The 22,827-nt window shown below is 46.7% G+C and overlaps 1 long non-coding RNA gene across 1 annotated transcript in view; it reads left to right on the top strand.

The window, feature by feature from the left end:
• LOC129138593 (uncharacterized) overlaps nucleotides 1–22,827 on the top strand; it is a 35,603-nt gene that overhangs the window by 560 nt on the left and 12,216 nt on the right. Inside the window, exon 2 of the long non-coding RNA XR_008541905.1 lies at nucleotides 22,148–22,370. This is a non-coding gene — a long non-coding RNA (uncharacterized LOC129138593). The remainder of the gene's footprint in view (nucleotides 1–22,147; nucleotides 22,371–22,827) is intronic.

Below are 22,827 nucleotides of genomic sequence, written 5' to 3'. Positions count from 1 at the left end.
CATGTGTTCTCATAATTCAGGATATGAGGATAATGGCCTCCAGTCCCATCTATGTTCCTGCAGAAAACAGGATCTCATTATTTTTTATGGCTGCATAGTATTCCATGGTGTATACGTACCACTTATTTTTTTTGTATCCAGTCTATCATTTTTGGGCAATAGATTGATTCCTTGCCTTTGCTATTATGAACAGAGTAGTGTGGGCTTATAGTCCCAGCTACTCAGGAGGCTGAGGTGGGAGGGTTGCTTGAGCCCATGAGGTGGAGGGTGAAGTGAGCTGCGGATTGCAATGAAAAAACACGTGCATGCATCTTTACCGTAGAACAATTTCTATTCCTCTGTGTATGTACCCAGTAATGGGATTGCTGAGTGGAATGGTAATTCTTTTAGCTCTTTGAGGAATCACGATACTGCTTTCCACAATGGTTGAACTAATTTACGCTCCTATCATCAGCGTATAAGTGTTCCCTTTTCTCTGCAACCTTGCCAGCATCTGTTATTATTTGACTTTTTAGTAATAGCTATTCCGACTGGTGTGAGATGGTATCTCATGATGGTTTCAATTTGCATTTCTCTAATGATCAGTGATATTGAACTTTTTAAAATGTGCTTGTTAGCCACATGTATGTCTTCTTTTGAAAAGCGTATGTTCATGTCCTTTGCTCACTTTTTAATGGGGTTGTTTGTTTTTTTTCTTGTAAATTTAGTTCCCTAAGGATGCTGGATATTAGACCTTTGTCAGATACATACTTTGCAAATATTTTCTCCCATTCCATAGATGATCTGTTTTCTCTGCTGATAGTTTCTTTTGCTGTGCAGAAGCTCTTAACTTTAATCGGATCCCGTATGTCAATTTTTGCTTTTGTTGCTATTGCTTTTGGTGTGTTCTTCATGAAATATTTGCCCTTTCCAGTGTCCAGGATGGTATTGCCTAGGTTGTCTTCCAGGAAATCAGCACCTTATGACTTGTTTCAGTTATTTAAATCTTAGCCCAGCCCTGCTCTCTACTTAAAACAAAACAAAATGAAACAAACAAACAAACAAAAAACTCAGTTCCCCATGGAGACTGAAAGCCCTCTGAAGGCTGAGATGAAAGTCTTATACTTTTTGGAGCCTTGAGTATCTACCTCTAACTGTGGAGAAGGAATGGAAAGAGAGGTGCAACACACGGGCTGCACATCTAGCTGGAAATGTGCAATCCAAAGGGCACGACTTTTGCTGAAACCCCGGGAGGGGGCCAAGGCCGCAAAGTCAGTCAGATGTGGTATCAGTGTTTGCCCATTGTGTTAATGATTATTTCCATGGTGACATGGCTTTTTTGTTTCTCTGTTGCCTTACATGAGATCCAAGCAATGAGATGCACACAGCCCAAGCAGGGATGGCAGAACTCAGACCCGGACCAAACTCCTGGCTGCAATTTGTTCATACAACAGGTGGTGTCTGTCTCTGTTGTCATTTGAGCCTGGAATTCCTACAGCCTTCTCCCTATGTCCACCAAATATGAGGCCACTAGTGGCTGGGTGTCCAGGCAGCAGGACCTCTTAGCACTGGCAGGGCTGGCCCTCAGACAGCCTCTGACTTCACTCACCCTGATCTCCTGTCCACCGTGACTGGAGGGGAGAGGCAGCTCTCTGGGGTCTCCTTCTAAGGGCACTAATCCCATTTACAAGAGCTCCCCTCCGTGACCTCATCACCTCCCAAAGACCCTGCCTCCTAACACCGTCACACGGGGATTAGGATTTCAGCACAGGAATCTTGTGGGGGAACCAAACATTCATACCCTGGCCATGGCCTAGGTAGCCAAGTGCATTATGTCCGGGGTGAGCTGAAAACCCAGCTCTTCCAAAGAGGGGCAGGAGTGTGAGGAAGCCCTTACTTGTAGCATTTGCTAATTTCTGTTATGTATAGACTCCAACCATGGCTAATTTCACACTGCCCATGAGACAACACTGAATGAGGAGCCAGGAAGGGGTGCACTTGGTCCACTCCCCCAAGCCGATTCCAGCCACCTCCAGCACCCCACTGGGCCTATGCATATTGTAAACTATGAGAGCTGTTGGTGTTTTCTGTTCGTTAATGAGTCTTAATTCTAGCACATCTTGAGAAGAATGTTTCTATGTGCCAGATTGTCCAGGAGTGGGAATTTTCCAAGTTTCCAGTTAGGGCCACTGGTTGTACAAATGATGACAACTTGCCACAGATGGTTGGTCACCAGGGTTTCAGCAAAGAAGCTAGTAAACTGAAGATAGTAAAAGTGCATGTTAAACAGCATGGGTTTTTCCAAGCAGTTTTGTCAGCAGAAGTTTATTCCTTTTTGATTGAATTTAAAAATACAGAAAAAATAGAAAGGCAATATTTTCTAATGCAACTGGTCATAGCAAATCATTACGGTGATATGCTGCATGTTCTGGAAAATTAATTTGGGTTATAGAAATAATATGATGAAATGGTTAATGGGCATTCTTCCAATAACTTCTGGGAGCAAAAGAAATTAAAGCCAATTTAACTAGCAGAAATCCTTACTAAGTTAGAAGAGAAAGTGGAATTGAATAAGTGAAGATGTCAACACAAATGATTCTTATCTTTTGGAGAAAGTGCCTGATGCACACATGGAAAAGGTAAAATCAGAAGGTAGAAATTTAGCTTCTCTATTTAGGTGAGAACCTCCGCTCCACCGGGAGGGCTGAAGATGGCAAGATGGAAAGGGGGATGGATTCATGCCAGCTGGGGTCTAAGGGGGATGGATTCATGCCAGCTGGGGTCTGGATCTTCAGAACCAAGTTGGTGAAACAACTTGGCTTGAGGAATAAGTCTGTATAAAGGCCAAGGTTTATTTCGGTATATCCCAGGACCCAAGCTTGCCTGGACAGCCAAGTTCAGTGTCTCTGGCTAGTCGTAAATGAGGGAGGCACTTCCCAGCCTAGTAGCAGCCTCTTCTCTATTTGCTAGCCCACATTTTCCCCTTCCCAGATGTCTTTATCCACCTCCGTGGATAGCTGAAGCAAAGAATAGCAAAAATACCCACACTTCTGCCTGTTTTCCTAAAAATTCTCTATACTTTTACTCCAACATAACCAGGGCACTGATGGTGCAGTCCACATGTGCATAAGTTTGTTGTCTAAACTTCTAGGAGGGAGCCCTGCTGAGCAATTAGAACACAATGTAGGGTCTTCTAAAGATGACCTTAAAGGGATGAATAACAGTTAATACTAATGTCTCCACGTGAATCTAAGAGAATTATCAGTGAATTTACACAACAATTTCAAAAGGCAGAGACATTTGGGCACCAACATTGGGGTTTTTGTCTTCAATTAAACTCCAGATGAGCACTTCCTGGTGTCAGGAGTGGGCTCCATTTTCTAGTCCCACCAAAGCACTGGTGGGGATATTTCCTCCTGAGTCACCAGGTTCTTAATCCAATGCCCCTCCCTCTCATATGGGAAGGCGCTTCACATGTTCTGGGCCATGGTCAATACAGGGCTCCCTGTGTAGCTACCTAGGTGGGACTTGGCAATGTCTGGTGTCTTTCTGCTCTCTGATCCATGAGTAATGCATAGGCAGCTACTGATGAAAATTCCAAAGCTCATTGATGGGAGAAGAGCAACTAACGGGGCCACTAGGCGTGAGTGACTTGGTCAAGCTGCTCAAGTGGTGTTGCAAAGACTGAAGACATTAGCTTAATTTCTGTGCATTGATTCTGCTTCCTCATGTTGTACTGTTCCTGTTTGGGAAGAAAAAAAAGGAAAATTTACTCTTTCTTCCACTTTTCATTTCAGCTAAAAAAAAAATCCTACTTCTTTTCAGGGCAATGTGGATGCTGTAGTCAACTAGTGAGTGCAAAGTCATGCAGAAGGAAGTAGAGGAAAGAAACGTAAGAATATTATTATTTTGAGATTTTTTTGCCCTACTGGGAGCAAATTACACTAATAGAAAAGATTCTGCTAACATTATGAGCCAGACAGCCTTAGAGGTCCATGACAAATGGCAGGTATTTTAAAGAAAGAGCCTGAGAAGAAAATAAATGACATACTTTGTGTAGATGTTTCTCCTTCCACTGAAGGACAACTGTACAGTCTACAATACTTGTTGAGCTATCAAACTTTAAAAGAGCACTTATAAGAAGGAAACACAGATTTACTGTGATTCTGGCTATGATGTGTGAAGTGCCCTCTGGTTTTACCTTTTATTATCCTGAGATGGAAGGAAAATTGCCCAGTAAGACAGTATCTGTGCAGTATCATACAAAAACTGTATCTTTTAAGTTGAAAAGTTGGCATGAGATGAGGCACTTCTCAACCTGAGGACACCTTGACCTGCAGGTGTCTTTTACAGTGTGAGTGGTTCCTCACCTTGTCAAGGCTTTGCTCAAAAGCCACTTCTTATTAGCTCTACCCTTACTATTTCAGTTAGAGCTGCCACTCCGCACACTCAGGGACCCCTCACATGGGCTTATTTCTCCACCTTTTAACATACTGTGTCTTCTACCTATTTATTCTCTCTGTCTCTACCCGCAGGACATAAGCTTCACCAGGGCAGAAATTTTTGTCTCTTTTGTCACTGCTGCATCCAAGGTCCAGGCACATAGCAGACACTAAACAAATACTTGGTGAATAAATGAATGAATGGACAAATTACAGAACACATTTCTCATATAAGCAGTCTTATCTGTGGATGTTATTGTTCTAGGCCAGAAGAGTCTATTCATTACACGGTGTAACTGAAAGAATGCACAAAGAAGGTTGGTAAATGGAGATGTGCAGATTCTGTTGCTGTTTTACTTACTAAAGTTTGACAGTCTCCTTGCTTGTTTAATACAGCTGTAGAACATTAAGATACTGATTTGCTACCATTGTCAGTACTTTGTATGAAGCTTTTCCTATATTAACTAGAGATTCAAAGCAGGGAAGATGACTAATAAGAGAAATGTGGTTATGAACAATATAAGAGGTTGCAGAAAATAAAAAGATACAGGAAAGGAACCTGAAGAAGAGGAAGCCTCACCCCACACATTTATAAAATAGATGGGTCAACTCAAAGGGAGCAAATAAAATATGTCAGCTTGCTATTGATTAAATAGGCTTTGACAAGCCCCTGGGAAGTGTATATAATGTGATTTCTATGAATGAGGAGGCCAAGAACCAAACTATGGAGGATAAAAATGCCTCTCTAAAATTATTGCTTAGAAAGCAGACAGATTTCTTAGTTGCACTCCTATATTAATTAGTATATTATTACATTATTAATTACTATCATTTTGCTGAAACAATATAGTAGGTGGCATATACTATATGCTTAAGATTTATTGCATCAATAAATGGATAAAGATAGAAAAAAACCCAGAAAGTTCAGACAAACATAAGGAAGACACATTTAGAAACCACTCATCATTCCACCACTCAGAAATATCCACTGTTCTTTTTAAGTGAAGCCCTATTTTTAAGCCTCAAATTGTTATAAGGGAAACCACCATCTGTGGAGCTGAAGCCATCATTTGCAGAACTCCAGCACGGCAGATGTGCTGGTGCTGTGTTCCTGTATTTCAGGGTCCTCTGCACCATGCTTCTCCACCTGTGGTCCCCAGCTGCTTGCACTAGAGTCACCTGCAGTATTGTACTATTTATGTCAAATATGGATGCTCAAGCCCCGTCGTGCCTACACAGATTTTCTGGGGTGGGGTCTGGGCATAAACAAGCAGCTTGTTGCCCTAATGCACAGCACAGCCTTCACCCTGGGTCTAGACACACGGCTCCCAAGTCTGCCAGGCTGTGCACCCAGGCTCACCTGCAGAGCTTGCTAAAGCTCTGGAATGTACCTCCACCAGGTGTCGTTCATTTTAATGGTGGTAAAACCTGTGCCCTCCATTATCAAACATCTTTCCAGCTGATCCTGGGTAGACAGGCTTGGAACCCTGCTACAGATCAGTGCATTCCTACCTGACTTTGAAACGCTCAAACTCTTTGTTCCAGTGACTGACTGGGCTTTCAGTTAACATGTAAAGCAAATAAAGTGTTATTGCTCTATTCAAATCAGAGAATCTGGGCAGACTCAGGCTCCCCAAATCTCCACACTAGTCCTGAGGGGCTCTGGGTGAGAGGCGGTCTTGATGGTGGCCTCACGTGGCTGGGCTGAACTGCAGCCTCTGAAGACAGCACCAAGTCATTTTCATGTATTTGACCTCCCACAGGGGACGTAACAGAGGGTCTGGGTGTGGTCAATATATCATAAACATTTGTGGAATGAATACAGCACAGGAGGAGGAAAGCGTAACGTACTCGGATGTCTGCCAACCTCCAGGCGTGGCCCAGCTGGATGCCAATATTCAATTCACCCTTTGCTCCTCCTGTGCTGAATGGCCAGGTACTGTGTGGCCCAGGCGGGTGCCGGTAAGAAGGACAAATGAAATGCTCCTGGCTCTACCATATAAACCCTGTGTGCCTGGAAAACATTGCTTGATGTCCTATTAAGAATGTTGGATTCCAAGAGCAAATAAGCATTTCCCGCAGATGCTATAAATAACAGAACGACCACAATTTCTGAGGTAAAACTAAATATTAACTATTTCTGTATGCTTGACCCAATGTCAGTTTCCAAGAGCACTTTTCATAGTGGGTACAGGGAAGTGATGAAAATATATTAGACAGCATTTTGGTTGAGAAAATAGGGGGTAGGAAGGATTCTTGGCAGAGCTGTGCCCAGAATTCCCTGTGGTCCTGCAGACGCTTGGGTCCTCATTGTGGTTTGCTGTGGCCTCAACATTCCTCTGGCCTTCTCCCAGGAGGAGGTGAGGGAGAGATCAGTGAAGTTGCAAGTACTTACACCACCCAAATTAAGACAGAGAACAGCAACCACGTGACATGTGTATCTGCCAAAGGGGATGGAAAGAGGTCTATGTTACATTGCTGATCCTCCTGTCCCTTCTCAGGGGTGTCAGTCAGAGTCCCACTAGAGAAGAAACAAAGAAACATTCAAGATGGGATCATTTAAGGAGTGTTTAATAAAAGGACAGTGTACAAAATTGTGAGGAGGGTTTAAGAAAACCACAAGGGGTGGTGCAGACACCAGGCTGGTAACAGTGAGGCCTGATCCCCAAGTTGGCACTTGGAGCAGAAACAATGCCAGGGAGACGTCACCAGGGCACAGGAGAGGCCATTGCACATACACAGGTGTGCAAGGCAAGACTCCCTGAGAACCCTCAACAGCAGGTTTATGAATATTACGGGACAATGGCTGCTTCTCCTTGAGGAGGAGTAGAGAAGCAAGCTTGCTTACTGTTTCTTTTTCTTTTCTTTTTTTTTTTTTTTTTGAGACAGGGTTTTACTCCCGCGGCCCACATTGGAGTGGATCGGGGCAATCTCGGCTTACTGCAGCCTTCACCTCTCAGACTCAAGTGATTCTTCTGCCTCAGCCTCCCAAGTAGTCGGGACTGCAGGGATGCACCATCATGCCCAGCTAATTTTTGTAGTTTTTGTGTGGGAGGGCTCTCGCCACGTTGCCCAGGCAGGTCTCGAACTCCTAGGCTCAAGCAATCAGCCCGCCTCCGGCCTCCCAAAGTGCTGGGATTACAGGCGTGAGCCACGGCGCCAGCCTGTTTACTGTTTCTGTGCATGTGAACGTGCGTCCTTTCTGAACTCTCACGGGGTGATGGCTAAATGTGCCACTAAATGATTTAACCCAGGGTTTAGAAGCCAGCCCTCTGACACCTTAACATCAGAAAGGCAGTTCTCCTAGAGTCAGGCCTGAAACAAGCATTCTTCTTGGGAATCACCCGTTATTGCAGAGGGGCCTGTAGACAGGGAACTGTGGTGGTTGGAAGGTGTGCGCACGGCCCTATGATTTAGGACCAGAGTTTCCAGAGCCTGTGCCCTGTGCCATGACCTCACAAAGTGCTGCTGAGTTTGTATCTCCCCTTCCCCCTTAGGTGGGACTGGAAGGCCAGAGGGGGCTGGAGTTGGGGTTTGCTTTTCCCCAAGTAGGTTAGACTGATGAAAAACTTGGGTCTGTTAGACTCTGGTGAAATAATTCCCCCTAAAGCAGCCCTCATGAGAACAGGGTGTATTTCAAAATAATCCTTTTCCCCTGGCTGTAAGTAAGAGGAGATATTTCCTCCCTCCCCTTTTTTTTTTTTTTTTTTTTTTTTTTTGAGACAAGGTCACCCTCTGTCACCCAGGCTGGAGTGCAGTGGCGCGATCTTGGCTCACTGCAACCTCTGCCTTTGGGTTCAAGCGATTCTCCTGCCTCAGCCTCCTGAGTAGCTGGGACTATAGGCGCGCGCCACCACGCCCGGCTAATTTTTTGTATTTTAGTAGAGATGAGGTTTCACCATGTTGCCCAGAGTGGACTCGAACTCCTGAGCTCAGGCAATTGGCCTGCCTCGGCCTCTCAAAGTGAGCTGGGATTCCAGGCGTGAGCCACCGCGCCCGGCCGATTTTTCCTCTCTAATGTGGGAACCTGGTCGAGCTCTCGGAGGTAAAATTCACCAAGCGCAGGTCCCCCATGACTGGGTTCCCCTGGAGTTTTTCTCTCACTTGTCCAGGTGGCATCTCCAGAAATTCATGAGGGGCAGCTCAAGTCCCTGGCACTGGCCCCGCAGAGGTTCTGCTCCTGTCAGCTGAGGTTCTTGGAACCCGCTTGTCTGTGTCTCCAGATTTGGGGGCCGTGCTTTGCCTGGTGACTCAGTTCTCTGACGGGTGAAGAAGAGTTGTTGATTTTCAGTTTGTTCATCCTTTTCCTTCCGTGTGGATGGGAGCTGGACTGGACCCTGGAGCCCGGAGCCGAGAAGTCAGGAAGATGATTCCACAGGAGCTCAGGTGTGTCTGTCGCCTGCACCCATGGTCCCTCCCCGAGAAAGCAGACCCGCGGCCCCTTCGAGTCCCTCCCTCCACGCTGCCCACCCTGCAGCAGGGCCTTCCTCATTCCCCTTCACCAGTGCTCACTGCAGGTAACAGAGGGGCTGGGTGTGGTCATTGTGCTGGACCCTGGAGCATCTGGGCATGCTCATGCTGATCTGGGCATACACCGCTGCAGTGTCCCTGAGAGAAGGAAAATAATCCAATAGAGACAAAATATATGTTTTTTTAAAAAAGAGGATCACGTGAAGGATGTTATCAGCAGCTTCTTAGCAGTGCTCATTTCACCTGCAGAAGCAGCTCTCTGTGTTTTCATTAATTCATTACTGGCTCTGAGATAAGGCTAGGACAGTCTGTATAGCCTGCTTAGAGATTAGGAAAAAACATTTCTTTTGCTGCAAACTCCTTCCTGCTAATCTTCCTTCTGATCTACCGTGGGCAGGGTGCACGGGTGGGAAATGCATGCAGCCATTCCACCCGTGAAGATGAACTAATAGAAATCCAGGCTTCTGAAGAAGGTGCCTCGGGGGCAACAACCCACCTTGCAGCAGGGTTCTTAGTGAATCCCACAACATACAACTGAATTGTGTAGCACAGATTTACAGGCACAATGAGGGTCAATGACAGGGAAGCATGTCGACACCAGCTTAAAAACAATCAGGGGTTTTTGCACAGCAGGACAACACCTGGCTGCTGGGGAGGCTCAGAGTTGGGGTGCTCAAGGGGGTATGGGGCCGTTCTAAATGAGCTCCCATCTTGGAGGCTGCTCTAGAAGCTAAGAACTTGCAGACCTGACTAAGGGCTGTAAACCTCATTTTGGAGTGCAGAGTCCCAGGCTGTGGTCTTGGAACCCCTGGGAACATGTTGAGTTGTCATAAGGGCCCTTCAAGCAACTGTGGTCTGAGACTGACATGTCTCCAGGTGTGGTTTTGGGTCCACCAAGGTGCTTAGATGCTTTTGTGATGAATTAAATACAAATTCAGTAAAATGTTACTAAACAAAGTGCCTTTTTGTCCTTATGCCCTTTCCCAGTAAATATTCTGAGAACAATATCAAGTATGTGTTCGTGAGAAATTTTGAGATAAATGTGTTTCATGCTGGCAGAGTCAGGAGCCACAGCAAAAACAATGTGAAGACGCATTCCGCCAGCTCCTGGGTGGGGAGGTGGTATGGGAGTCAGGCTCTAGCCCACCTGACTTGGCAGCTGGCCCCCAGCAGCCCGCTCAGCCATCGTGCCCCGCTGGGCACTGCCCCGTCATGGTCCTCAGTGTCTTCCCTTGGGACACTGGTGTCTTAGAGATGCTGGGGCACACATGGTGTTCACAGCCTCACATTTCAGGAATCAGAATGTATCTTAGTTACATGGCTTGTCATAGTTTAATTGGAAGTGTTTTTCCTCTCTCGGTTCCATGAACGCAATGGTGTGTCTACAGTCTAGAGCATCTTCGTGTAAGTGGAGCACAGTTGATGCTGCTGGAGTCACTGGAGTGCTGGAGCTCAAAGGGTGGCCCAGTCTCAAAGGGCGCACCAGACCCTGTCCTAGGTCCAGGGACAAATGCTCACAGCTCCCTCAGCCACCCCCACATTGCTACGAGAGGAGGACTGCCTTGTCCCTGTTTTACAAAATAGGAAACTGAGGCACAGGTGGGTGAGGACTGGCCTGCAGGAGAGCCAGGCCTGCTCGCTGCACATCTGCACCGTGAGCCATCTCTACAGAGGGACAGACCGAAGCTGCCCAATTGACCCCCACACACAGTCAGCCGCCGGTCAGCTGCTGCACTGGTGACGTCACTGACAGGGAGAATCTGCTCCCACGGCTGCATCTCCTGCTGTCACCATCTCCTCTAAGCCTCCACTTCACTCAGCTTCATTTAATGGGGGACGTGTTCGTCTGTTCACAAACTCAACAAATGTCAAGTATTTCCTAAGCGTAGGCCCTGGGTTGAAGCCTCAGTGTGGGAATAAACAGGTTCGTGTCCCCATAGGGGTCGTGATCTAATGAGAAGAGAGACCAATCTCATCACTTGGCTAATAAATAACAGGTTCTGAGATAGCTGCTGAGAGCGACAAGTATGGGGGCTATGAGAGTCTGTAAACCCGCTCCGGAGCGACAATTATGGGGGCTATGAGAATCTGCAAACCTGCTCCAGATGGAGAGGCCTGGGCTTTTTGTTCACCTCAAGCGTTGCATGAACTCTGAGGTTGAGAGGCACTTGACAGAAATGGCCGTGCTTACAGGAGCAGGGCAGACAGTGGAGAGAAGCAGAGAATGCGACGATCTTTTCCGTGGGAGCCAGGCAGAAACCAGGGAGCAGAAACGAGATTCACAGCAGGCGGGAAGGCGGCGAACTGCTGCCTTCAGGCAGATGCCCATGGTGACAGCCAGGCAGAAACCAGGGAGCAGAAACAAGATTCACAGCAGGCGGGAAGGCGGCGAACTGCTGCCATCAGGCAGATGCCCATGGTGACAGCCAGGCAGAAACCAGGGAGCAGAAACGAGATTCACAGCAGGCGGGAAGGCAGGGAACTGCTGCCTTCAGGCAGATGCCCATGGTGACAGCCAGGCAGAAACCAGGGAGCAGAAACGAGATTCACAGCAGGCGGGAAGGCGGGGAACTGCTGCCTTCAGGCAGATGCCCATGGTGACAGCCAGGCAGAAACCAGGGAGCAGAAACAAGATTCACAGCAGGCGGGAAGGCGGCGAACTGCTGCCTTCAGGCAGATGCCCATGGTGACAGCCAGGCAGATGCTGGCACGGGACCCACGTGCCCACGGCGCCCTGCTGGGGCTGGTGGAGCAGCCACCCAGAGATGCACAAACCCTGATCCCCAGAGACTGAGTGTGTTGGGCATGGAGGAAAGGACACCCAGCTGCAGGTGGACTCAGGCTCCAAGCAGCGCCCTTGGGTGGGAGTTACCCAGGGTTACCCTTGGGGTCCTCATGTGGGAAGGACGAGGCCATCACTGCTGTGACCATGGAGGGGCCTAGCCAGGACCAAGGGCCTTGGAGCCTCTGGCAGCTGAAAGAGTGAGAAGCAGGTATATCAATTTTATATGATGCCACTTAATCTTTTTAGAAAGAATATACCTACATGAAGTAAGGAGAGAAAGGAGAAGGGGAATTCATGACCAAATCTGTGACCTGGTGGGGCCCAGGCCTCTGGTCCTCTCCCGACCCCGTGGGATGCAGCTGTGGTCGGTACAGCATCCTCTCTTCACAGTGACCATTAGGTAGCAATTTAGGAATTCTTGACCCCAGTGTGAGGTCCACTTCAGTAACAATACCAAATTGTCACGAACACACAAGCTGTCACTTTAAGAGGAGCAACGGTAAACTTGCTCAATGAAAGTGAACTTATTAAGTCATTGACCTCTGGAAAAGAATGATCCGGAGAGGGGTGTGTGTGTGGCTGATCTTCCCGGGCTTTGTGGCACATCACGGGGCCCTTAGGAGGGAGGGGTCAGAAACCTCAGAACAGTGTCTCCATTTCATCGGAATGGCATGAAATGATTCCAGTTAGAAAAGAACGCTGAAGGTCAAATATGATGCAAGGCACTGGATGTATTTGCTAATTAGCATGTTAAAGAATGAGTCAGCTACGGGAGCAGGAGTGATCGCTAACCCGTAATAATAATCTGACTCTAATTGGAGAGCCGCCCTTTGGAAGCAGAGCTTAGAGAAGCAATTTGCAGAACACATCAAAAGAGAGATTTAATCACATGTCTTTCTATTTGAAAATGTTAGCCTGTCGCTGTGTTGACATACAATCATTAGTCTACCAGGTGAAAGATAAGAAGCTCAGCCCGCCCACTAATTCTTTTCAAAACATATTTTCTCTGATTGCTTGTTTTCTAACCAGGACACTGACTGTGTATGTGGCAGTTATCTTCCTGCTGCTAAACCGTTAATTGTTTAAATGTCCTGAGGTGATAACACGGAAAATCAGATGGCTGGGAGCGTCTCAACATAAATTATGCAGACAGATGGAAAACAGAGCCCACATTTTCAGCCTTGAAAGGCAGCTCAGTGCCAGGCGCAGGGCAGAGAGGAGATATGGTGTGACCCAAGCAGGCTCCCTAAGACCCCAGGGTCACAGGCCCCCCCACACCCAAGCTCTCTGTCCCTGGCGCATCTCATGTCCACAGACTCAGCAACGAGCTGGGCAGGGAAGGGAAAGAGCAGATGGACAGAAACAGGCCCAGCCAGGGCAGAGTCCTGCCGCCGATCCCTGCCAGGCCCAACCTTTGTGGGATTCCCAGGAGACCCCCTACCAGAGGTGAAGTTTGGGGCAAACCCGTGTGTCACTCTGCCTGAATGCCCCACCCCATTGACCTACTCTGTGGAGTACTTGTTGCCCCAAAGCCAGGTTCTGCCCCAGTGTTGGGTGCAGATGGGCACCGCAGCTGAGGGGCACTGGGAAGGAGGAATGGAGATGCGGGAGGCGAGAATGCGCCTGAGTCCATAAACAGTTTCCATTGTTCATGATCAGGGTTTCGGCCTGTGACGAGGTGGACAGGAGCGAGAGGCCGCCTCCACCCATTGGTGACCCAGGAAAGCTGAGAAGAGGAGAATGAAGTGAAAGAGGAGGGTAAGAGTGTTGAAGGTGTTCAGGGGAGCAAGCCCAGGTCGATGTGTTCTTTCCACAGCTCACTCCCTCGCCCTGCCTCCTGCCGGGCCTAGGGATGTAGCTGGTTCAGCAGAGCTGCCTCCTTCCCCAGAGGAATGACACCAGCCAGGAACTGCACAGGGCTACGCAGAGACACCAGGAAACAGAGGAACGGCACCAGCCAGGAACCGCACAGGGCTACACAGAGACACCAGGAAACAGAGGAACGACACCAGCCAGGAACCGCACAGGGCTACGCAGAGACACCAGGAAACAGAGGAACGGCACCAGCCAGGAACCGCACAGGGCTACGCAGAGACACCAGGAAAAATCAAACACTTAGGCAGGAAAAAGACGTTAGGCAGATGGAAAGCATACACTGCCCATAAATATCAAGAACACGAAAATGCTGCCAATTATCACTGCTCTTATTCAGCAACACATTGAAATCCCAAGCCATTGCAATACAATTCAAAATTACAAACAAACAAACAAAAAAACCCGAATAACTAGAAGAATAAAAAAGTAAAGCAAAAGATTGACTTTCTTGCAGATGCTATGATTCTATACATATAGAATTCAAGAGAATCTTTGAATAAATTACAGACATCAATACAAGAGTTCGGCAAGAGTGCAGAGAACAAGAGCTGTACTGGGAGTTCTTAGCATTTACTCTGGCAGTCACCAGATGGGGAATAGAACCCTAAATGTGGGCCATTCATGGCCACAGTAAAATCTATGACAGTCAGAGTTGAGCAAAATCCAAAAATATGTGCAAGACCTTCCTGGAGAGAACTACAAACATGTTATTGAAAGGCCCGAAGGAAGAATTTGAGGAGGAGAAGCACCAGTGTTTCGGACAGGAGTATTTGGATAACAGTAAATTCTCCAACATCTTAGCATTCAGTGAACATTCCATCAAGATTCATCAAAATATATGGGGACTTTAACAAACTGATTCCAGAGCACATATGGAAGAATACATGTGAATAAATATCTTCAGAAATGCTCACAGATGACATGGTGTAGTGCCTGTAATTGGTTTTAAAAGAGTCTGGGGGAGGAGGAGAGGCTGGTGGGGGAGCAGAGGCAATGAAATTGGGCCTGATTTGGTGATTTTTTGATGCTGAGGACAGACACATAGGAGCTCACTCTCCTATCCCATCTACTTTTGTTTTTTAACATTTTTAAAAATAACATAACGTTTAAAAGGTTTGAGGAGAAAAAACAGTTAAAACATTTTTTTTGGAAAAAAAAAAAAAGCCAAATTGGAAGAGAAAGCAAATACATACAAAGGTATGGTAATGAAAACAGTGTGGCGTTAATAGGTTGGCAGAAAAGTGCAGAGCTCAGAGACAGACACTCGTGGGAGTCTGTGACCCGATGGAGACAGCTTCCTAAGTTTGGGAACAAGGCACTCAGCACACAGCCCAGGGACTGGGCTTTCATCTGGGGAACAGGGTTCCTGCCTCATTCCACCCTCAAAAGGATACTTTAGATAAATAGAAGCCTAGGTGTGAACAGCCAAAAACTAGTAGAATGAAATAGACCAGATGGATTTTGGGATAACCAGCACTGTGAGAAGAGGAAGGAGCAGAGTCATCAATGCAGGTCAGTGCCCGTCACGTCAGTAACATGCTCAAAAGACAGGTTTATGTCACGGATAAATGCAAATATACGGGTATGTGAAACTTAAAAAACAGTCATATAAAAATACAAACCAAATACCTCAAACTGGCTGCCCCGGGTGGGAGAGGCTGCAACTGTGTTGCTGTAAGGATCCTTCTGCCTTGCCAGAGTCCTTTCCAAAGGACTAGAAACCAACGTGGCAAAATATTTTGTTAATTCTGGTTGTGGGAATATGACTGTTCTATAAAATTATTTGTACTTTTTTTTGTCTTTAAAATGTTTCAAGACTGGGCGCAGTGGCTCACACCTGTAATCCCAGCACTCTGGAAGGCTGAGGCAGGTGGATCACAAGGTCAGGAGATCGAGACCATCCTGGCTAACATGGTGAAACCCCATCTCTACTAAAAATACAAATAATTAGCTGGACGTGGTGGCACACACCTGTAGCCCCAGCTACTCAAGAGGCAGAGGTGGGAGAATCACCTGAACCCGGAAGGCGGAGGTTGCAGTGAGCCGAGATTGTGCCACTACGCTCCAGCCTGGTGACAGACTGAGACTCCATCTCAAAAAACAAACAAACAAACAAAAATCAAAACTGAAAAGGGCAAAGAAGGAAGAAATCCAAAGAAACAACAAAATCGCTCCAAAGTAAGAGTCCAGTTAAGCCCTTCTAGGGAAAAGAACTGAAGGGTGTAAGGGCCCAGGGGCAGGTTGCGGAGTGAGGGAAGAATGCGCTCTGATGGCTCAGGAAATAAATGCAAGAGGAAAACCTTCCAGATGTAAACATGTTAGCTGACAGAGAAGCTCAAACAAGTAGAATAAATTGACGGGAAACAGTCCTTGACGCGTGGAACAGATCTGAGGAAGTCACACAGGATGACACGAAAAATAGCAATGCGACTGCAGTGACCTCAGAGAAGATGGTAGCTGTAGAGATGACGGGAAATAGCATGGGTGCAGTTGGTGCTCTTAAAGAAGACTGAAGAAATAAAAAAAATGAAAGAGCTGAGAACACAAAGCGTCTTTTAAAAAATGAAATATTTGTACCTGTTTATCTTCTGTTCCAAGAAAAAAAGTGATAAAGATCGATATCGTAAAATACCTTGACTTGTAACCAGACCTCAAGGACAAAGGCATCTTTTGGTAGCTCGAGGAAAAGAAAATCTATAAAGGCAGGAGAGGTATGGGCCCTGAAAAAGCTTTCTCTTCAGAAAACTCCAACTTAATGTTTCAACTTCATAACATTTACATTCTCTTTATTTATAATGCTCACATTGGTTGAGTCTTAGTTTCTCTGTTGAAGTGAAATTTTTTTTTTTTTTTGAGACGGAGTTTCGCTCGTTGCCCAGGCTGGAGTGCAATGGCTTGATCTCAGCTCACCGCAACCTCTGCCTCTCGGGTTCAAGCGATTCTCCTGCTTCAGCCTCCCGAGTAGCTGGGACTACAGGCATGGGCCACCATGCCCGGCTAATTTTATATTTTTAGTAGAGACGGGGTTTCTCCATGTTGGTCAGGCTGGTCTCAAACTCCCGCCCTCAGGTGATCCGCCTGTCTTGGCCTCCCAAAGTGCTAGGATTACAGGTGTGAGCCACTGCGCCCAGCCTGTTGAAGTAAATTTTAACTTTGCCACCCGTATTCTTGGCTTATTTCTTTGGTTGATTTTTGTCGTTATTGTTTGGATGGATTTTCCTTGAGTTTTTGATGACTTGAGAAAGATTGTCAGTTGCCTTTTTACTTAAAGGAAAATGTGGCTAGCTAGAAGAGGCCCACATCCGCTTCCCTCGGGACCTCACGGAAGTGGACGTCTCAGGCTCCAGGGACGCTGAGTCCGAGGCTGGCCCGGCTCTCCTCCACACCCCTCTGCTTATTCTTTCTCAAAGGACGTTGATACGTTTGCTTTTCTGCTAAGTTTCACTTTCAGTGTTCTGTTTCAAATGCAAGAATCTGTGTTTATGGTAGATAAACACGTACCATAGGTGGATCATTGGAACCGCAACCTGAACCCAGCATGTGCCATTTTAAAACGTCTTCAATATTTGATAAAATTAACTATGCTTGCGGCCCAATAAACAGTTCTTGAAATTTGAATGCATTTTTATTTAATAACTCACAAGATAAAACTTTCTATAAGCATCAGCCTCATGAATATATTTCCTATGGAAGAGTCTACAGAATTGTTTGGTTTTAATTAGAGAGTTATTTAAAAAACAACAATAGGGGCTGCTTTTGACTTTCAGCAGAACAAGATGATCTTTACCTGAAAACAAGATAAAAATTCCAAAGTCAGGGATATTGTGATTTACAACAGTGATTTGTGTAATCATTTGAGAGCACGCCTAACAGTCTCAGTTAACCCTTCCAGGCCCCCAGAGAAGCTCCCTCCTATACCTCAGCGCTGCTTCCCGGCTGTGGGAGGCTTCCTGGCAATGTCCCCAGGGATCGCTCTCACCAGCCACATGCAGATTCTGCAGGCTGGAAGCACAGCCCCATGCCAAAGGGGATGTCAGGAACACACGCGTGAACACACACTTGATCGGTGAGAAGAAGACCTGAAGGGCTGGGGGGAGCCGTTGTATTTAAAATGCAGGATGCCGCCTGGCTGGGTCATAGGTGAGGGAGGGCGCACCTGACGCCATGTGCTTCTTGGCTGCTGCTCGCGTGGCTTGTGTTGTGTGCATGAGTGTGAGCGCGAGTGTGCATGTGTGTCTGAGAGTGTCAGTGAGAGTGTATGTGCATGTGTGGGACAGCTTGTGAATGCCTGTGAGTGTGTGCATGTGTGAAGCTCTCTGCATGCAACTGTATGTATGCAAATGTGTGTGCATATGTGTGTACTTGTAAGTATGCATGCATTGTGTGTATGCATGTGTGGGTGTGTTTCAGCATGTGTGTCAGTGTGTGTATGGGTGAATATGGGTGTGTATGTGTGTGTGAACATGTGTGTGTATGCGTGTGAGTGTGAATGCATGTGTGATTATGTGCATTGTGAATGTGAACATTGTGCGTGTGTGAACATTGTGCGTATGAGTGTGAATGTGTATATGCGTGTGAGTGTGCATGCATGTGTGTGAGTGTGCATGTGTGTGAGTGTGCATGAGTATGTTTGTGTTTCTCTGTGTGGAAAGGGTAGGGTGTCAATGTGTTCCCCGCAAATCCGTCCACAGCAGTGCTTTGCTCACAGGTGTTTAACTACACTTGTGCCCCCCGTCCCCACCTAGATTTTCATCTTGGGAGGCCAGGGCAGGGCGTTTTCTGTGTTAAACTCTCCCAGAGGCTGGGCTCAAAGAGCAAGGGCCTGGGTTAAACAGCGCTGTGCACAGCTGGGGACCTGCCCTGGCCTCTGGGCACTGGGAAGAGTGGGGTTTTCAGGGTGGAGGCTCCAGCAGCTGTGTCCTGATCCTGCGCACTGTGCAGGAAGTGGCTCACAGCAATGCTGTGGGTGTCCTCAGGACCTGCCTGTGGGCCATGAGGCTGGGTCCAGGCCGGGGTTTGTGTAGACGGTGTGCCTCAGGGTAGGGGCTGGGCTATGCGGCCTCCATGTGTGGGTCCTCAGGGCTGCCCAGGAGGTGCTCATTGTTGGTGTCCTCCAAGCTGAGCCTTGGGAGGGGCGGCAGCTCAGGGAGAAAAATTGTTCTGAGATGACTAATTACAGAAAACTGGCTGGCACAACATCCAGTTCCTGAAGACCCTGTAGGAAAGCAAAATATTTCACTCCAAACTGTATTTTTTTGACCTATGTTGATACGGCCCTGCAAAGCCATCTTTTGTGGGGGAAATTTGCATCTGTAGAGAATCTCCATTAATGCAGCCAGGCCTTCCTTTCTAGTCCTTTCCCGGATCTAAGGGAGATTAAATGAGAGTCTGACACTTTCAAAGTCTGAAAAGAGACATTCACCTTCTATTCTCTCTGAAGACTGTGACCTGGGAGGCTTCATCTGCATAACAAGAACCGTGGTCTCCACAACCCCCTTATCTTAACCCAAGCCTTTCTTTCTAGTGACTTCAAGTCTTCAAAAAATGTTTAGCTCTTTCACCCAATTGTCAATCAGAAAATCTTTGAATCCACCTGTGACCTGTAAGCACCCCAAGTTGGAGATGTCCCACCTCTTTAGGCAGAACCAATTTACACCTTCCACGTATTGATCTATGTCTTTGCCTGTAACGTCTGTCTCCCTAAAATGTATAAAACCGAGCGGTGACCCGACTCCCTGGGCACACTTTCTCAGGACCTCTTGAGACTGTTCCCCGGGCCATGGTCACTCATATTGGCTTAGAAGAAACTTCTTTACATATTTTACAGAGTTTGGGGGGTTTTTCGGTCAACAATAGTATCAATTTGTGAACAGAAAATAAATTTGGGGGCCGGAAGATCACTAAGCTAAAGGGAAAAGTCAAGTTGGGAATTGCTCAGAGCAAACCTGCCTCCCACTCTAGACAATGTCATCTTTCTGCTCACTGAGACAAAAGCATATCTGATTGCTTCCTTTGCAAAGGCTCATCAGAAACTCAAAAGAATACAACCATTTGTCTCTTACGTTCCTGTGACCTGGAAGCCCCCTCCCTGCTTCGAGTTGTCCCCACCTTTCTGGATGGATCCAATGTACATCTTACATATATGAATTGATGTCTCCTGTCTCCCTAAAATGTACAAAACCAAGCTGTGCCCCGACCACCTTGTGCACACGTCGTCAGGACCTCCTGATGCTGGGTCACAGGCACGTGTCCTCAATCTCGGCAAAATCAACTTTCTAAATGGACTGAGACCTGTCTCAGACATTCGAGGTTCACAAATTGCAAGATACTATTTCCTAGAAGATGTTTAGTGAAATAAATATTGACCATTCCTGATATTTTTACTTTATCATTGTGAATCTACTTATTCTGAAATATAGTAAAACATTTTACTACATTTTCCAATCAATAAATTATCAGGTGCACATTGCCTTAGGACATCATATGAGGCTGAATGTGTTAGAAAAATCATAACTGAAAAATTTAAGAAATGAGGCCAGGTGCAGTGGCTCACACCTGTGTAATCCCAGCACTTTGGGAGGCCAAGGTGGGTGGATCATCTGAGGTCAGGAGTTTGAGATGAGCATGGTGAAACCCTGTCTCTACTAAAATTACAAAATAAAAATTAGTTGGGTGTGGTGGTGCATGCCTGTAATCTCAGCTACTCAGGAGGCTGGGGCAGGAGAATTGCTTGAACCCAGGAGGCAGAGGTTGCAGAATCGCACCATTGCACTGCAGCCTGGGTGACAGAGTGAGACTCCATCACACACAGTGGAGTGATCTCGGGTCACTACAACCTCCACCTCCCAGCCGCCTGCCTTGGCGTCCCAAAGTGCCAAGATTGCAGCCTCTGCCGGGCCGCCACCCCGTCTGGGAGGTGAGGAGCGCCTCTGCCCGGCCACCCCGTCTGGGAAGTGAGGAGCCCGTCTGCCTGGCCGCTGTGCAATCTTCCAAGTGTGAAGTGACAGCCTTTCTGCAGGTGTACCCAACAGCTCCGAAGAGACAGCGACCATCGAGAACTGGCCATGATGACGATGGCAGTTTTGTCAAAAACAAAAGGGGGAAATGTGGGGAAAAGAAAGAGAGATCAGATTGTTGCTGTGTCTGTGTAGAAAGAAGTAGACATAGGAGACTCCATTTTGTTCTGTACTAAGAAAAATTCTTCTGCCTTGGGATGCTGTTGATCTATGACCTTACCCCCAACCCGGTGCTCTCTGAAACATGTAATGTGTCCACTCAGAGTTAAATGGATTAAGGGCGGTGCAAGATGTGCTTTGTTAAACAGATGCTTGAAGGCAGCATGCTCCTTAAGAGTCATCACCACTCCCTAATCTCAAGTACCCAGGGACACAAACACTGCAAAAGGCCACAGGGTCCTCTGCCTAGGAAAACCAGAGACTTCTGTTCACTTGTTTGTCTGCTGACCTTCCCTCCACTATTGTCCTATGACCCTGCCACATCCCCCTCTCCAAGAAACACCCAAGAATAATCAATAAATACTAAAAAATAAAAAATAAAAAAATGAGCCATGCACCCTGGTACTGCACCCCCCATCTGGGTGCCTCTGGGGAGGGTCCTCGTGGCACCCTGGTACTGCACCACCCACCTGGGTGTGTCTGGGGAGGGTCCTTGTGGCACCCTGGTACTGCACCACCCACCTGGGTGTGTCTGGGGAGGGTCCTCGTGGCACCCTGGTACTGCACCACCCACCTGGGTGTGTCTGGGGAGGGTCCTCGTGGCACCCTCATACTGCACCCCCCCACCTCGGTGTGTCTGGGGAGGGTCCTCCTGTTTCTTGTTAATGCATATCACACCCTTCATCCCAGGTAAGAAAAGGAAGATGGGGATGCCGAGAGGAGCCCTCTTCTTTTGTTTTATTATGTTTTCAACTCAAATATTCAAGGCCACTGAGACACAGGATCCATTTCCACGCCTAATCTTCCTTCACCAGTCTCTTGTTGAAGCATCTAAGAAGAGCAGGCCTCCCTTCATGCCATGGAGATCGGGAAATGACGGGCTCACTGGCAATTTGGGTGCACAGAAGAATCTGTCAGCCTCAAACACATCTCCTGGGGTCTTTTTTAAATTATGTTTGGCAGGCTTGATTTTGCCCCGCCTTCCTGTGCAGCTTTACTGCAAGGCTATTAACATTTAAATGAAGCACCCAGGTGAGGGTGTTAATTGTTGAGATTCTAGTAGCTGATCTCCTGTCTGGGATTCTTTGAACTTGTTAATCATTGAAATGAGTCCATCTGGGGCTACTGAGAGGTCGCAGGCCTGACACCAACTCTCTGCTCTGACACAGGTTTGGGATGTGTTGGAGAACGAGCTGCACAAGTCTCTGGGCTCCTGTAAAAGGATTGGTTGCAGAAATGTCCTCAGAGTTGTTGGGAGGATTCAATAGAAGATGCATGCAAAGCGCCTGGCTGAATGTCCAGAGCCCTGCAGACACTCAGGAATGAGTAACCATGCAGATTTTCTACACCTTTAGACCAGATATTCTAAGAAACTTCCTGCTATAGATTAACTAGATCCTGATTGTGTTTTTCATTTCCAGGCTTAGAAGAAATAAAGGAAATATCCCAGGAGCAAAAACAAAACACACACATGCTCCTCTCAAGAGTCACTAGCATCCCAGCTGAAAAGTCAGCTCTACACCTATGGGACCTATGGGCCTGTTTCTGAGCTCTGTTCTGTCTCTTTGGTCTGAGTGTCTATCTGAGGCCAATACCACAGTACCAAATGCAGTTGCTTTAGAGGAAGTCTTGAAATCAGATGAGGTAAGCCTTCCAGTTTTGTTCAGCCTGTTGGCTATTTTCTATGAATTTAAGAAGCAGCTGAAAATTGATGTTAATTACAAAAAAAAAAACCTACTGAGATTTTATTGGGATTGCTTTGAACAGATTAATTTAAGGAGAGAGACACCATCCAAATATCCAGTCATCTGGTCCATGAACATGGTTTTCCTCTCTGTTTATTTAGGTCTTTTAAAACTTATCTTAGCAATATTTTCTAGTTTTCATTTTACAAGTCTTAAAAATATTTGTCAAAAATTTCTCAAAATGTTCCATATTTTGATGACTTTATAAATGATATTTAAATGTAAATTCCCAATTGTTCATTGCAAGTTTATAGAAACAGTTGTTCTGCGTATCCTCAGCCTTGGTAACTTCCCTCTTAGTTCTAGGCATTTTTTTGTGTCAATGAAAAGAGTCAAACTCTGTAAAGTATTTGGAG

The sequence above is a fragment of the Pan troglodytes genome, chromosome X (assembly GCF_028858775.2).
Source record: "Pan troglodytes isolate AG18354 chromosome X, NHGRI_mPanTro3-v2.0_pri, whole genome shotgun sequence".
Lineage (NCBI taxonomy): Eukaryota > Metazoa > Chordata > Mammalia > Primates > Hominidae > Pan > Pan troglodytes.
Note: the sequence above shows the minus strand (reverse complement) of the source record. Positions and strands in the feature narration are given on the sequence as shown.